This window comes from Tachyglossus aculeatus, chromosome 18 (assembly GCF_015852505.1).
Source record: "Tachyglossus aculeatus isolate mTacAcu1 chromosome 18, mTacAcu1.pri, whole genome shotgun sequence".
NCBI classification, from domain to species: domain Eukaryota; kingdom Metazoa; phylum Chordata; class Mammalia; order Monotremata; family Tachyglossidae; genus Tachyglossus; species Tachyglossus aculeatus.
The window spans coordinates 7,168,001-7,180,741 of record NC_052083.1 but is presented as its reverse complement, the minus strand read 5'-3'; the positions used below and the strand labels follow the sequence as shown (position 1 = coordinate 7,180,741).

The 12,741-nt window shown below is 51.8% G+C and overlaps 1 protein-coding gene across 2 annotated transcripts in view; it reads left to right on the top strand.

Annotated features, from left to right (window-relative positions):
• Window positions 1–2,473: 2,473 nt before the first annotated feature.
• Window positions 2,474–12,741, top strand: part of ST3GAL1 (ST3 beta-galactoside alpha-2,3-sialyltransferase 1) — a 34,914-nt gene continuing 24,646 nt past the window's right edge. Inside the window, exon 1 of one of the 2 annotated variants that reach the window (XM_038760532.1) lies at window positions 2,474–2,619. The gene's annotated coding sequence lies outside the window, so the exon portion shown is untranslated. Of the gene's footprint in view, window positions 2,620–4,891; window positions 4,911–12,741 lie in introns of those variants that run through there. The other variant, XM_038760533.1, reaches the window with a different exon arrangement.

Sequence of the window (12,741 nt, the reverse complement as noted above, 5' to 3'; positions counted from 1 at the left end):
TGTATATGAAAAGAATAACTATTTCCATATTTTTTCCATCCACATATGGACCAGAAATGGTTCCCTGATAATTCTTTCAAGCCCTGACGCAATGACTTCTCTACGCAGAGACCTCAATGTCTTTGGTTACTTTATTGGATACCGGGTGGGGGAATGAACCAAATCAAGTCTCTGGTGGTCCATAGCTGGGGGCCGCGGGGAGAAGGGGTGGGGACGGACAGAGGGAGCTTGTTTCTGTATTATTGTTTTGTCCATTTCTGTGTCTCTAAGCATTTGGGGAAGTTACCCTGCAGCAGCCCTGTGGAGCTCCTCGGGCAGAGCTCCCATTCGACAACATCCCTTCCCTCCAGAGGATCACATCTGGAGATGGATCGAGGAAGAGAGAAAAAAAACCCACAGAGCAAGGGTTTGGGCACATGGAAAAGATCGAGCTGCTTGGGTTACGCTTCCCCGGAGTCCTGCTGAGCAAGGTCTCACATGGAAACAATTTACCAGTTAAAGCATGGAGCCAGCTGTGGGGGGAGAGGGGAGGAGGGGCTGACTGTGAACCCTCTGAGTGTTGTTGGGTAAGCAGGGCCGCTGAGTCCGAGAGAGGCTTCACTGGGCCCAGGGGTCTCTGGCTCTTCCCCGTGAAGGGTAAGGTTTGATTCTGGGGGCCCGTGTTGTCTGTGGGGAGGGGGTTGCAAAGAAAGAGCATGTCAGGGTTCTGCCCCAGCTGGGGGAACCTTTAATAGTGGTCTAGTAGCCTCATGGGGCAGCCATGAGGGGAGGCCTTCCCTGGGTGGCCGGGGAAGCCCAGGTGAAGGCCGTTTCCCCGATGTCCTGGATAGCTAGAGCACACTGATTGGATGGTAATAATACTAATAATGATGGCATTTGTTAAGCACTTACTATGTGCAAAGCACTGTTCTAAGTGCTGGGGAGGTTACAAGGTGATCAGGTTGTCCCACAGGGGGCTCACAGTCTTCACCCCCATTTTACAGATGAGGGAACTGAGGCCCAGAGAAGTGAAGTTGACTTGCCCAAAGGCACACAGCTGACAATTGGCAGAGCTGGGATTTGAACCCATGACCTCTGACTCCAAAGCCCGGGCTCTTTTCCACTGAACCACGCTGCGATAGTGAGTGCTGTCCAGGGGAAACCCCCTCCCCGCCCCTCACGATACCAACTTTCAATTCCACTCCAGGAAGTTCGATCATCCCAGTGGAGGAGCCAGCGAATCCTGCTTCCCCTTCCTGTAATTTATTCTACAATCTGTCTCCCCTGATAGACTGTCAGCTCCAACTCTTTTGTACTCTCCTAAGTTTGTAGTACAGCGCTCTGCACACAGTAAGTGCTCAAAAAATACCACTGATTGATTGAATCATAACAATTTGGAAAGGGGAGAAAGCAAAGGAAGCCTCGGGCACTTTCTCCAGACAACTGTCCCATAGGCTCTAGCAGTAGTCCCGGGCACCGTGGCTCATAGGCCCCAGGTGGGCCAATCTGGGGAGCAGGTCACCCCTGTTTTCTCTCTCCATTTACCCCCAGCCCTGCCTCCTCCTCTCTTTATCCCATTACCCATGTGTGGGGATGTGCTTGACTTGTGTATCCATAGATCCAGACCCCTGCATCCAGGCCTGGTCCTGCACCATTCCCCCTCACTGATGAACAGAGGTGTGTGTGTTTGTGTGCATATGCTGCGGAGGTGTGGGGTTGATGGTGATGTGTGTGTGTGTGTGTGTGTGTTGGGGGGGCGTGTGTTTCTTTGCATGTGTTGCAGAGGTGGGGGAGGTGGTGATGTGTGTGTGTATGCTGCTGTAGGCTAAGATGGTGATGTGGAGGGTGTGTGTATGTGTCTGTGCAGCAGCGGGGGGTGAGGGGGTGATCTGTGTGTGTGTTTTCCACGTGGCTCCCAGGTCCTATATTAGGCTCCCAGGCAGCAGCCCCAGAGACAGCAGAGCCCGGCGTGGCGAGAGACAAACAGACCGAGGGAGGGAAGCAGGTAAGGAAGCAAACAAGGAAGAAAGGGAGCAAGCATACAAGGGAGGAAGGAAACAAGCAAGGAAATTAGGAAGAAAGCAAGCCAACAAGAAAGGAAGGAATCAAGCAAGGAAGGGGACAAACAAGGAAGGAAGGAAGCAAGCAAGGAAATTAGGTAGAAAGCAAGCAAACAAGAAAGGAAGGAAGCAAGCGAGGGAGGAGACAAACAAGGAAGGAAGAAAGCAAGGAAGGGGGCAAGTAAGCAAAGAAGGACGGAAGCAAGCAAGGAAGGGGGAAAGCAAATTAGGAAGGAATCAAGAAAGCAAGCAGAGCCAGCAAGCCGGTTTGGGGTGGGCCGAGAGCCAGCGGGGCAGGCCGGGGGTGGGGAGTGTCAGCCGGGAGGAGGAGCAGGAGGAGGAGGAAGGGGAGGTCTCTGGGCCTGTTACACACAAGCCCCTCCCACCCCCCCTCCGCCCTCCAGCCCGCCCCGTTACTCGGGGGGAAGGTCTTCGTTCCCGGCCCACACAGTCCTCCAGACTGACAGTTTACACACTTTGCAAAGACAAAGGCCAGAGGAGGAGGAGCAGGAGGAGGAAGAAGAAGGGGGAGCTGATCCCGACCCCCCACTTCCCGCAGCTGCCCCCTCCCGCGGCTAGGGTGAGTGACCCCGGGGGGCGGTGGATGGGGTGTCGGGGGGGAGGTCTCCGCGTTGTCCGTGTGTGTGTGTGTGTGTGTGTGTGTGTGTGTGTGTGTGTGTGTGTGTGTCCGGGGAGTTTCGAAGAGAGGGGGAAAGCACCGTGACAGGGCAGCCCCGGCTCTAAGCACTTATTGGGGGGCTGGGGTCCGGCCTTCGGACAGAGGGACAAGGGAAGGGGGAGAAGGACTTGGGGGAGGGTCTCCGGACATAGGGGCTAGGGCAGGGGGAGCAAATCTGGGGGTTGGAGGGAGTTCTTAGGACAGAGGGACAAGGGACGGGGAGCAGGACTTGGGGGAGGGTCTCCGGACAGAGAGGCAAGGGGAGAGGGAGCAAGACTGGGGGTTCAGGGGGTCCTCCAGACAGAGGGACAAGGGAGGAGGAGCAGGACTTGGGGGAGGGTCTCCGGACAGAGGGGCTAGGGGAGGGGGAGCAAATCTGGGGGTTGGGGGGAGTCCTTAGGACAGAGGGACAAGGGAAGGGGGAACAGGACTTGGGGGAGGGTCTTCGGACAGAGGGGCTAGGGGAGGGGGAGCAAGACTGGGGGTTGGGGGGGTCCTCCAGACAGAGGGACAAGGGAGGGGGAGCAGGACTTGGGGGAGGGTCTCCGGACAGAGGGGCTAGGGGAGGGGGAGCAGAACTAGGGATTGGAGGGAGTCCTTCGGACTGAGGGACAAGGGGAGGGGGAGAAGGATTTGGGGGAGGGTCTCCAGACAGAGGGGCCGGTGGGGGGGGGGGGGAGTCTTTCGGACAGAGGGAAGGGGGAGCAGGACTTGGGGGAGGGTCTTCGGACAGAGGGGCTAGGGGAGAAGGAGCAAGACTGGGGGTTGGGGGGAGTCCTTCGGACAGAGGGACAAGGGGAGGGGGAGCAGGACTTAGGGGACGGTCCTTCGGACAGGGAGCTAGGAGAGGGGGAGTAGGACTGGGGGAGGGTCCTCGGGAAGGGGGGTAGGGGAGGAAGAGAAGAATTGGGGGTAGGGGGTCCGCCGGACAGAGGGACAAGGGGAGGAGGAGAAGGAATTGGGGGCTAGGGGAGGGGGGAGCAGGAATGGTAGGAGGTCCTTCGGACAGGGGGGCTAGAAGAGGGGGAGGAGGACTGGTGGGAGGGTCCTTCGGACAGAGGAACAAGGGGAAGGGGAGAAGGACTTGGGGTCCTTCGCACAGGGGGGCTAAGGGAGGGGGAGAAGGACTGGGGGTGGTCCTCTCAACAGGGGGGCGAGCGAGGGGAGGGGGAGAAGGACTGTTGATGGGGGGCGTCTCAAGACTTGGTGTGGTCCTCCGGGAAGGGGGGCGGGGGAGGGGGGCAGGACTTGGGGGGGCCTCCGGACGGGGGGCTAGGAGAGGGGAAGCGAGACTCTCGCGGGGGTCCTCCGGACAGAGGGACAAGGGGAGGGGGAGCAGGATTTGGGGAAGGGTCTCCAGACAGAGGGGCTAGGGGAGGGGGAGCAAGACTGGAGGGTGGGGGTCTTCGGCAGGGGGGCTGGGTAGGGGGAGCAGGCCCGGTGTAGCAGAAGTCTCCGGCCCGGGTGGCCCCGGGGAGAGGGACATCTCTGCACCAGGGGTCTTCGGGGGCCCCATATGCGGGAGGGGATGGGGAGGGGCCGCCCGACCCCGCAGCCCCATTAGACGCTGTGGCAGTGCTGGTGGCCCTGGCCAGGCCCGGCCCTGAGACGACAAAAAACTTTCCTTTCCTCCTTGCCTTTCCCTGCCCCGCGCTCTGGGGAGGTGGACCCAGGTATGGAACCGCCAGCCGGGCTTTGGAGACATGGATCTCCGCCCTCCACTTGGTTCAGAAACCTATGGATCCCACACCCACCCACCCATCCATCCACCCACCAATCCATCCATCCACTCATCCATCCATCCATCCACCCACCCACCCACCCACCAATCCATCCATCCACCCATCCATCCATCCATCCACTCATCCATCCATCCACCCACCCACCCACCCATAAATCCATCCACCCACCCACCCACCCATAAATCCATCCACCCACTCACCCACCCACCCATCCATCCATCCACCCACTCACCCACCCACCCATCCATCCACCCACTCACCCACCCACCCATCCATCCATCCATCCATCCATCTCCACCCCTGTCAGGCTGTGGCTCTGCCCCACCATATGCTGGGTCAAAGTGAAACCCCAATCCCCGGAGCGGGTGCTGCTCCTGTGAATTTCTCCTTTCCAGAGCCCAGCTCTTTTACTGTACTCTTCCAAGCAGTTAGTACAGTGCTCTGCACACGGTAAGTGCTCACATATCAGTGATGGAGTGCTTGTGGTTAAGGAATGTGTCTACCAACTCTGTTGTACCGTACTCTCCCAAGCGCCTAGTGCAATGTTCTGCACTATTAGTGCTCAAATATCCATGATGGTTTGCCTGCGGGCACGGAATGTGTCTACCAACTGTGTTATACTGTACTCTCCCAAGCGCTTAATACAGTGCTCTGCACTAGTGCTCAATAATTACCTATGATTGCTTGTGAGCAGAGAATGTGTCTGTCAACTGTGTTATGCAATATTCTCCCAAGTGCTTAATACAGTGCTGTGTACACGGTAAGTGCTCAGTATCTATGATTGATTGCTTGTGGGCAGGGAATTGTGCACCAATGCTCAATAAACACCTATGCTTGCTCGTGGGAAGGGAAGGTGTCTACCACCTCTGTCATACTGTACTCTCTCAAGGGCTTATTACAGGGCTCTGCACACAGTAAGTGCTCATAAATACCATAGATTGAGGTGAAGAACCCCTCCAAACTCAGTGGAGACCCCAACACTTTTTGGCTCCTTGCCCCCACCCCTCCCCATGTGTGCGGGGCCAGCCTCCTCTTCCTCCCTGATGGGTCACCTGGGATTCTTTACAATGGAGGTCATCTGGTTGCCAACTTGTACTTCCTAAGTGCTTAGTACAGTGCTCTGCACACAGTAAGCACTCAATAAATATGATTGAATGCATGAATGGTCCAGTACCCTGCCTCTTGGCGGGGTTCTTTGGGTTTGGGGACCAATCCCCTCACACTTTTGGGTCGGGGCTGGGGCTAGGCCAGGGATGTAATTGGGAGGTGTACCCCTAGGACCCCTAGAACCTGGATCTCATTCAGCTGGTGCACACTTGGGCTGGGGTTGGGCCCTAATAATAATAATTGTGGTATTTAAGCGCTTACTGTGTGCCAGGCACTGTATTAAATGCTGGGATGGATACAAGCAAATCAGGCTGGACACAGTCCCTGTCCCACATGGGGCTCACAGTCTCAATCCCCATTTTATAGATGAGGTAACTGAGGTGGCAGAGAGGTTGAGCGACTTGCCTAAAGTCACACACAGACAAGAGGCCTGGCTGGGATTAGAACTCAGGTCCTCTGATTCCCAGGCCTGTACTCTTTCCACTAGGCCTTGCTGCTTCTTATTGTTTTTAAGGAGCCAATCCTACCTCCTCAGTGTAAACTGAGGTAGCGTGTTCCTTCCCAGCTCTGCCACTGGCCTGCTGGGTGGCCTCCTGCAAATTGCTTGGCTTCCCTGGCCTCAGTTTCCTCTTTGGTAAAATGGGAACGATAATACTGGCCGCTCCTATCTCGCAGGGATGGTGTAAGGAGAAAATGAGATAAGCCTGGTGGAAGTGCTTTGGAAGATAAAAGAATTACACAAATTCAGAGTACCATTAGTTCTTTTTGGTCTGCCCTCTGGAGTTTCACAATGTCCAGAGAAACTCTCAGCTATTTGGTTCATTCATTCAATCGTATTTACACTGTGTGCAGAGCACTGTACTAAGTACTTGGGAGAGTACAATACAACAATAAACTGACACATTCCCTGCCCACAGCGAGCCACTAGCAATTCACATAAGTGAGAGATAGCTGTTGGGGCAGAGGTGCTTAGTGGGGTGGTGATTTGGGAGTGGTGGGAAATGGTGGCTGAGGGGGGCAGGGTTAAGGGTGGTGGGAACATGACAGGTCTGGGTTTGGGGGGATGTTCAGCGGACCCTGTTCTTTTAGGGGGTGCTGATGCCATCCAAATCAAGGTAGAATAGTAGTACTTCTTGCCAAGCTATAGTAGATTCAGTTCAGTCTGATGAGATCCAGTCCCGCCCTGGGGCTCATTGTCTAATTAAGAGATAGAACAGGCACTGAATGTCCAGTTTGCATATGAGGAAACTCTGGCATGGAGAAGTTGTCACCCACCCAAGGTCTCAAAGCAGGTAATTGGCAGAAGCAGGATTAGAACTCAGAAGCGGTGGTCCAGTCCCTGGGGACCTAGCCCTTCCCTACTTTCTTTTGCCATTACAGGAATCTGAAGTTAGAGTTGGACCCCGTGAGCCGGGCGTTCCTTAAAACCACCCACCACCCTTGGGAATCCGGGCAGCTGACCCCGCTTGTGTCCTTCTTTGGGGCTTCCTTGTCAGTCGGTTGTCTACAATTTGGCCTGAGGCTGCTGAAGGCCCATTGGTTGGGAAGGGTCCGTGTGATCTGGAGCTGGCTGACCACGGACACTCCCGTCTAACCACATCCTCCAGAAGCCTCCAAGCCAAAGCCAGAGGCTCGTACTTTCTAGTTGGTAGTGGTGGGGGTGGGATTCTGAATGCCCGGGAGATGGGGAGAGCAATCCAAGGGGTTCCTGATTTGGCTACTGTAGTGGGAGGGAAGGGAAGGGGGTGGTTCAGTGTTTTAAATTGTGACAGATGAAGGGCATCATAACCCCACACCCTGCAATGACAGTCCAGGTCCCAACATTTCCTGGAGCTGGAAGGGTGGGGACTCTCAGCTCTCCACTTCCCCACACCAGATGGGAGATGTACAAGAGTTGGGAGGGAGGTGTCTGTGTGCCCAAGGAGGGGCCCGCCACAAATCCTGGGAACACTGGTCTCTGCCCTCTGGACCAGTGGGTCAGGGTAGAGGAAACTCTCCCTTCGTTTTTTATGGTATTGGTTAAGTGCTTACTTTGTGGCAAACACTGTTCTATGCACAGTGTTTGTGAATTAGATTGCACACAGTCCCTGTCCCACATGGGCTCATAGTCTAAATAGGAGGGCCACTGCAACCATCTACCTCTTCACTTCTGTGCTCCCAGCCACCATAGCACTTAAGTACATATCGACTCAGCTGCCCTACTGTGGATTTGTGCCTGTATTTATTCACTTATCTTTCCAATCTCTTGCTGTATAGCCAGCCTGCATGCTCTTGCTCGCTCTCTCTTTCCCCCTCCTCTCTCTCTCTCTCTCTCTCTTCCCCCCTCCCTCTGTCTCCTTCCAGCTCTACATAATAATAACAATAATAATAATAATAATAATGTTGGCATTTATTAAGCACTTACTATGTGCAAAGCACTGTTCTAAGCGCTGGGGAGGTTACAGGGTGATCAGGTTGTCCCTTGGGGAGCTCACAGTCTCAATCCCCATTTTACAGATGAGGTAACTGAGGCACAGAGAAGTTAAGTGACTTGCCCAAAGTCACACAGATGACAGTTGGTGGGGCCGGGATTTGAATCCATGACCTCCGACTCCAAAGCCCGGGCTCTTTCCACTGAGCCACACTGCTACCTAATTGTGCATCTTTCTGCCTCTCCCCTTAGCGTAAGCCCCTCGAGGTCAGAGATTGTGTCTTCTACCTCTCTTGTCCTCTCCCAATCACTTACTACAGTACTCAGCACACTGTTAGCGTCCAGTACGGTGGATCATTGACTGATTCCAGACGAAAAGTCTCCAGATTGAGGGGGCCGGCGGGGTGGGGAGGGGGGCTGAGTGGCTCTGGCTCAGCTTGTTCGTACCCAGGAAGAGCGTAAAACCGCTCAGTTGTTTATTCTCAGCCTTGCTATGGTCACAGGGCACTGATCAGGTGACCCCACGTCTAGTTTCGGGACTCTCCAGTGCCCTGCAGGGAGTGTTCCTGTGCCCCAGAATACTGATTATGCCGTTATTATTATCAGCCACTCTTCGAGGAGTGACAAGCCCCTCCTAAAAGCTTTTGAACCATATTAGAATCTTTCCTCCCTTTGTGTAGGTAAGGGCTTTATCTCTCTTTCATTCAATCATATTTATTGAGCACTTACTGTGTGCAGAGCACTGTACTAAGTAATAATAATAATGACATTTGTTAAGCGCTTACTATGTGCAAAGCACTGTTCTAAGCGCTGAGCACTGTTCTAAGCACTGAGTGCTTGAGAGAGTACAATATAACAATAAACTAACACATTCCCTGCCCACAGTGAGCTTACGGTCTAGAGGGGGAGACAGATATTTATGCAAATAAATTACATATATGTGTAATGAACTCTCCTAAGCACTTAGTACAGTGCTCTGCACACAGTAAGAGCTCAATAAATACAATTGAATGAATGAATGCTGTGGGACTGGGCAGGGGGGGTGAATAAAGGGAGTAAGAAGGGAGTGGGAGAAGAGGAAAGGGGGGCTTAGTCAGGGAAGACCTCCTGGAGGAGGTCTTCAATAGTCTTCAATAAGCCTTTGAAGTGGGAAGAGTAATTGTTGGATTTGAGGAGGCAGGATGTGGGTGAGAGGTCGGTGTCTAGATAGATGAGATGGAAGTAAAGTGAGAAAGCATTAGAGGAGTGAAGTTTGTGGGCTAGGTTGTAGTAAGAGAGTAGCAGGCCTACTGGGGGCAGCACACTGGGCTAAACGTTTGGGTGAGTGCAAAAGAGTTTAATAGGCACGATCTTTGCCTCAAGGAGCTCACAGGCTATTTACTTTGTGCAGAACACTGCACTAAGCACTTGGGAGAGAGCGAAAGTCAAAGTAGACACCATATCTGTCCTCAAGGCACTGACAGACTAGTGGCTCGTGGTGAGTCGTGGCCTCCCGTAAGAATCAAGTCATCAAGAGAAGCAGTGGGGCCTAGTGAATAGAGTACGGGCCCGGGCGTCCGAGGACTTGGGTTCTAATTCCGGCTCCACCACCTGTCTGCTGCAGCTAGTAAGCACTTAACAAAAGCCACAATTATTATTAATCTTAAGCCTCAGTTATTCTGACGGAATAGCGTCGACATTGGAATGTGAAAATCCATTTTTGTACGTGTTAAGTGCTCTACAGGATCTCTTCCCCTCCAAAGGCCCTTGGCATGGTCTGTGAAGTCAGAGGATCTGGGTTCTAATCCTGGCTCTAATATGTACCTGTTGTGTGATTTGGGGCAAGTCACTTAAATTCTCCGTGCCTCGGTTTCCTCCAGTGTAAAATGCGGACTCAAAACCTGTTGTCCCTTGTCCTTTTAGATTGTGAACTCCAGGTGGGACCAGGACTGCATCTAATCTGATCGATTGCTTAGAACAGTGCTTGACACATAGTAAGCTCATAACAAGGACCATTTAAAAAAAAAAAAGAAGCAGCTCAAATCCACCGCAGTGGGAGAGATTGGTGTCTACTACATAAGTCAAATCACTTCGGGCACATGTTGAGCCAGTGGATGGGAATGACTGAAAATTGACTTCATACATATTTACACAGCAGAAAGCTGTTGAGTAAAACAAAGAAGTCCCAGTGCTTGTATTTCAGAGTGCAAGACTCCAAGGAATCAGTTTTATCTCCAGCCCATTAAAAGCAGCACCACAATCTGTCTAATTAGACATTCTCTTTTCCCTACCAGTATGATCTCTGCTAGGTCTCAGTTGTTCAGGCGAGTAAGTTTTCGGCTTGGATATGTAGGCTTTCTGGAAGGTTATGGGTTCAGTCCACTCACAGAGCAAAGGTTCCGGGCTCATCATTTTGTTAAATTATATAATCCAAAATGGAAAGACCCTTTATGAAAACGTTGGCCCCTCGCTGCTGGGGAATGGAAAGAGGCCAAAACAGTTGTTTGCAAAGTAATAAACATTCAAGCCCATCTGTCTCATCTGGCCTAAGGAGGTACATCTCACTGAGATTCTCCTCATTAGCAAATATTAAAACAGGAAAAGGTGTGTTTGGCGGTCATTGCTTCACCTCAGGGTGTGAATTAGGACATGACACTTCCTGGGGCTAGTCACTGTCAAATAATGCTCTGTTTATTGCCGTTAAGTGTCAACTGTATGGGGAACACTCAGTTGGTGCTGGGGTTCAATGCAGGGATAAGAATTTAGACATGGTCCCTTGGGGCTCATAATCTCACTGTGGAAGGTGAAACTGGAGACGCACACATACACACCTTTCCCCCCTCCACCCCAACAAAACAAGGACAGTAAAATCAGTAAGAGGAAGCACATTGCTGCTCTAATATCCCTTTTCTTTCGTTTAAGCAACACAGGTCATTTAAAAAGCTGTCCTCCGTCAGTGAAACAGCCCTAATCTTGAGAAGCAGCATAGCTACTGGAAGGAGCTTGGGTTTGGGAGTCAGGAGACCTTATGCAATTTATATTAATGCATAGATTATATATATAAATATCTGTACTTTATATTAATGGCTGTCTCCCCCTCTAGACTGCAAGCTCGTTGTGGGCAGAGAATGTATCTTCTTATTGCTTTATTTAACTTTCCCAAGCTCTTAGTATAAAGTTCTGCACACAGTAAGTGCTCATTAAATATGATTGCCTGACTAACCCTGTCTCTCCAATTTGCCTGCTCTGTGACCTCAGGCAAGTCACTTAAAATTATTCTAGGCCTCCGTTTCGTCATCGATAAAATGGGGATAAAATACCTATTCTCCCTTCTTCTTAGACTGTGGCCCCCATGTACAGGGACTATGTCTGATCTAATTGTATCTATCCCAACACCAGCTGGGCACATAGTAAGCCCATAGCAAGTGCCACAATTTTCAATCAGTGGCACTGAGAAGCAACGTGGCCTAGTGGCAAGAACATGGGCTTGGAACTCAGAGGTCGTGGGTTCTAATCCCGGCTCCGCCACTTGTCTGCTGTGTGACCTTGGGCAAGCCACTTAACTTCTCTGGGCCTCAGTTACCTCATCTGTAAAAATGGGGCTTAAGACTATGAGCCCCACGTGGGACTACCTGATTACTTTGTATCTACCCCAGTGCTTAGAACAGGGCTTGGCACATAGTAAACTCTTAAATACCATAATTATTATTATTATTGATTGCATGCCCTCTGAGTGCTAGATACAGGACTAAGTGCTTGGGAGAGTATGACCATGGCAAGACCTGCTATCCCTGACCACAGGAAGCTTCCACTCTAACAAGGCAGACAGTCATTCCCAGGGTAACTCCTCACCTTCTCGTCCTTTCTCTCTGGCTGGATGAAGCGGGTGTTGGTTAACCCTGGGCACTGGGTTTGGAGGTTCCATTAGCATGTATCAGGCTAATTTCCCCTCTAGACTGTAAGTTCCTTGTGGGCAGGGACCGTGTCTTTCAATTCTGTTGCATTTTACTCTCCCAAGCACTTAGCATAGTGCTCTGTACTCAATAAATGCTCAGTAAATACACTGATTAATTGATTGCCCAGGAAACTGGGCCTGGATGAGTTTCCCCTGGTTGTGTTGGGCAGAATTGTATAGGCAGGGGACAGGGCCTGCTTTGGGGAGAGAGTCTTCAGTCAGTCCATGGTATTAATTGCGCACCTGTGACAACTACTAATAATCCCAGCTCCGCCAATTGTCAGCTGTGTGACTTTGGGCAAGTCACTTAACTTCTCTGTGCCTCAATGACCTCGTCTGTAAAATGGGGATTAAGACTGTGAGCCCTCCTTGGGACAACCTGATCACCTTGTAACCTTCCCAGTGCTTAGAACAGTGCTTTGCACATAATAAGTGCTTAATAAATGCCATTATAAATAAATAAAAAATAAATCACTGTGGTTTTTGTTAAGTGTTTGCTGTTTGCCAAGTGCTGCACTAAGCCCTGCGGTAGATGCAAGATAATCAGGTCCCACATGGGGCTCACAGTCTAAGTAGGAAAGACAGCAGGTGTTGAATCCCCATTTTACAGATGAGGCAGCTGAGGCACAGAGAAGTTAAGTGACTTGCCCAGGGTCACGCAGCAGACAAGCAGTGGAGCCGGGAGTAGAATCCAGGTCCTTTGGCTCCCAGGTCCAGCCTTTTTCCAGTAGGTCATGCTGCTTCTCAGAACTCTGTACTAAACATTTGGAAAGGTACAAACAGTAGATTTCATAGACACCATCCCTGCCCTCGATGACCGGACTGCCTAA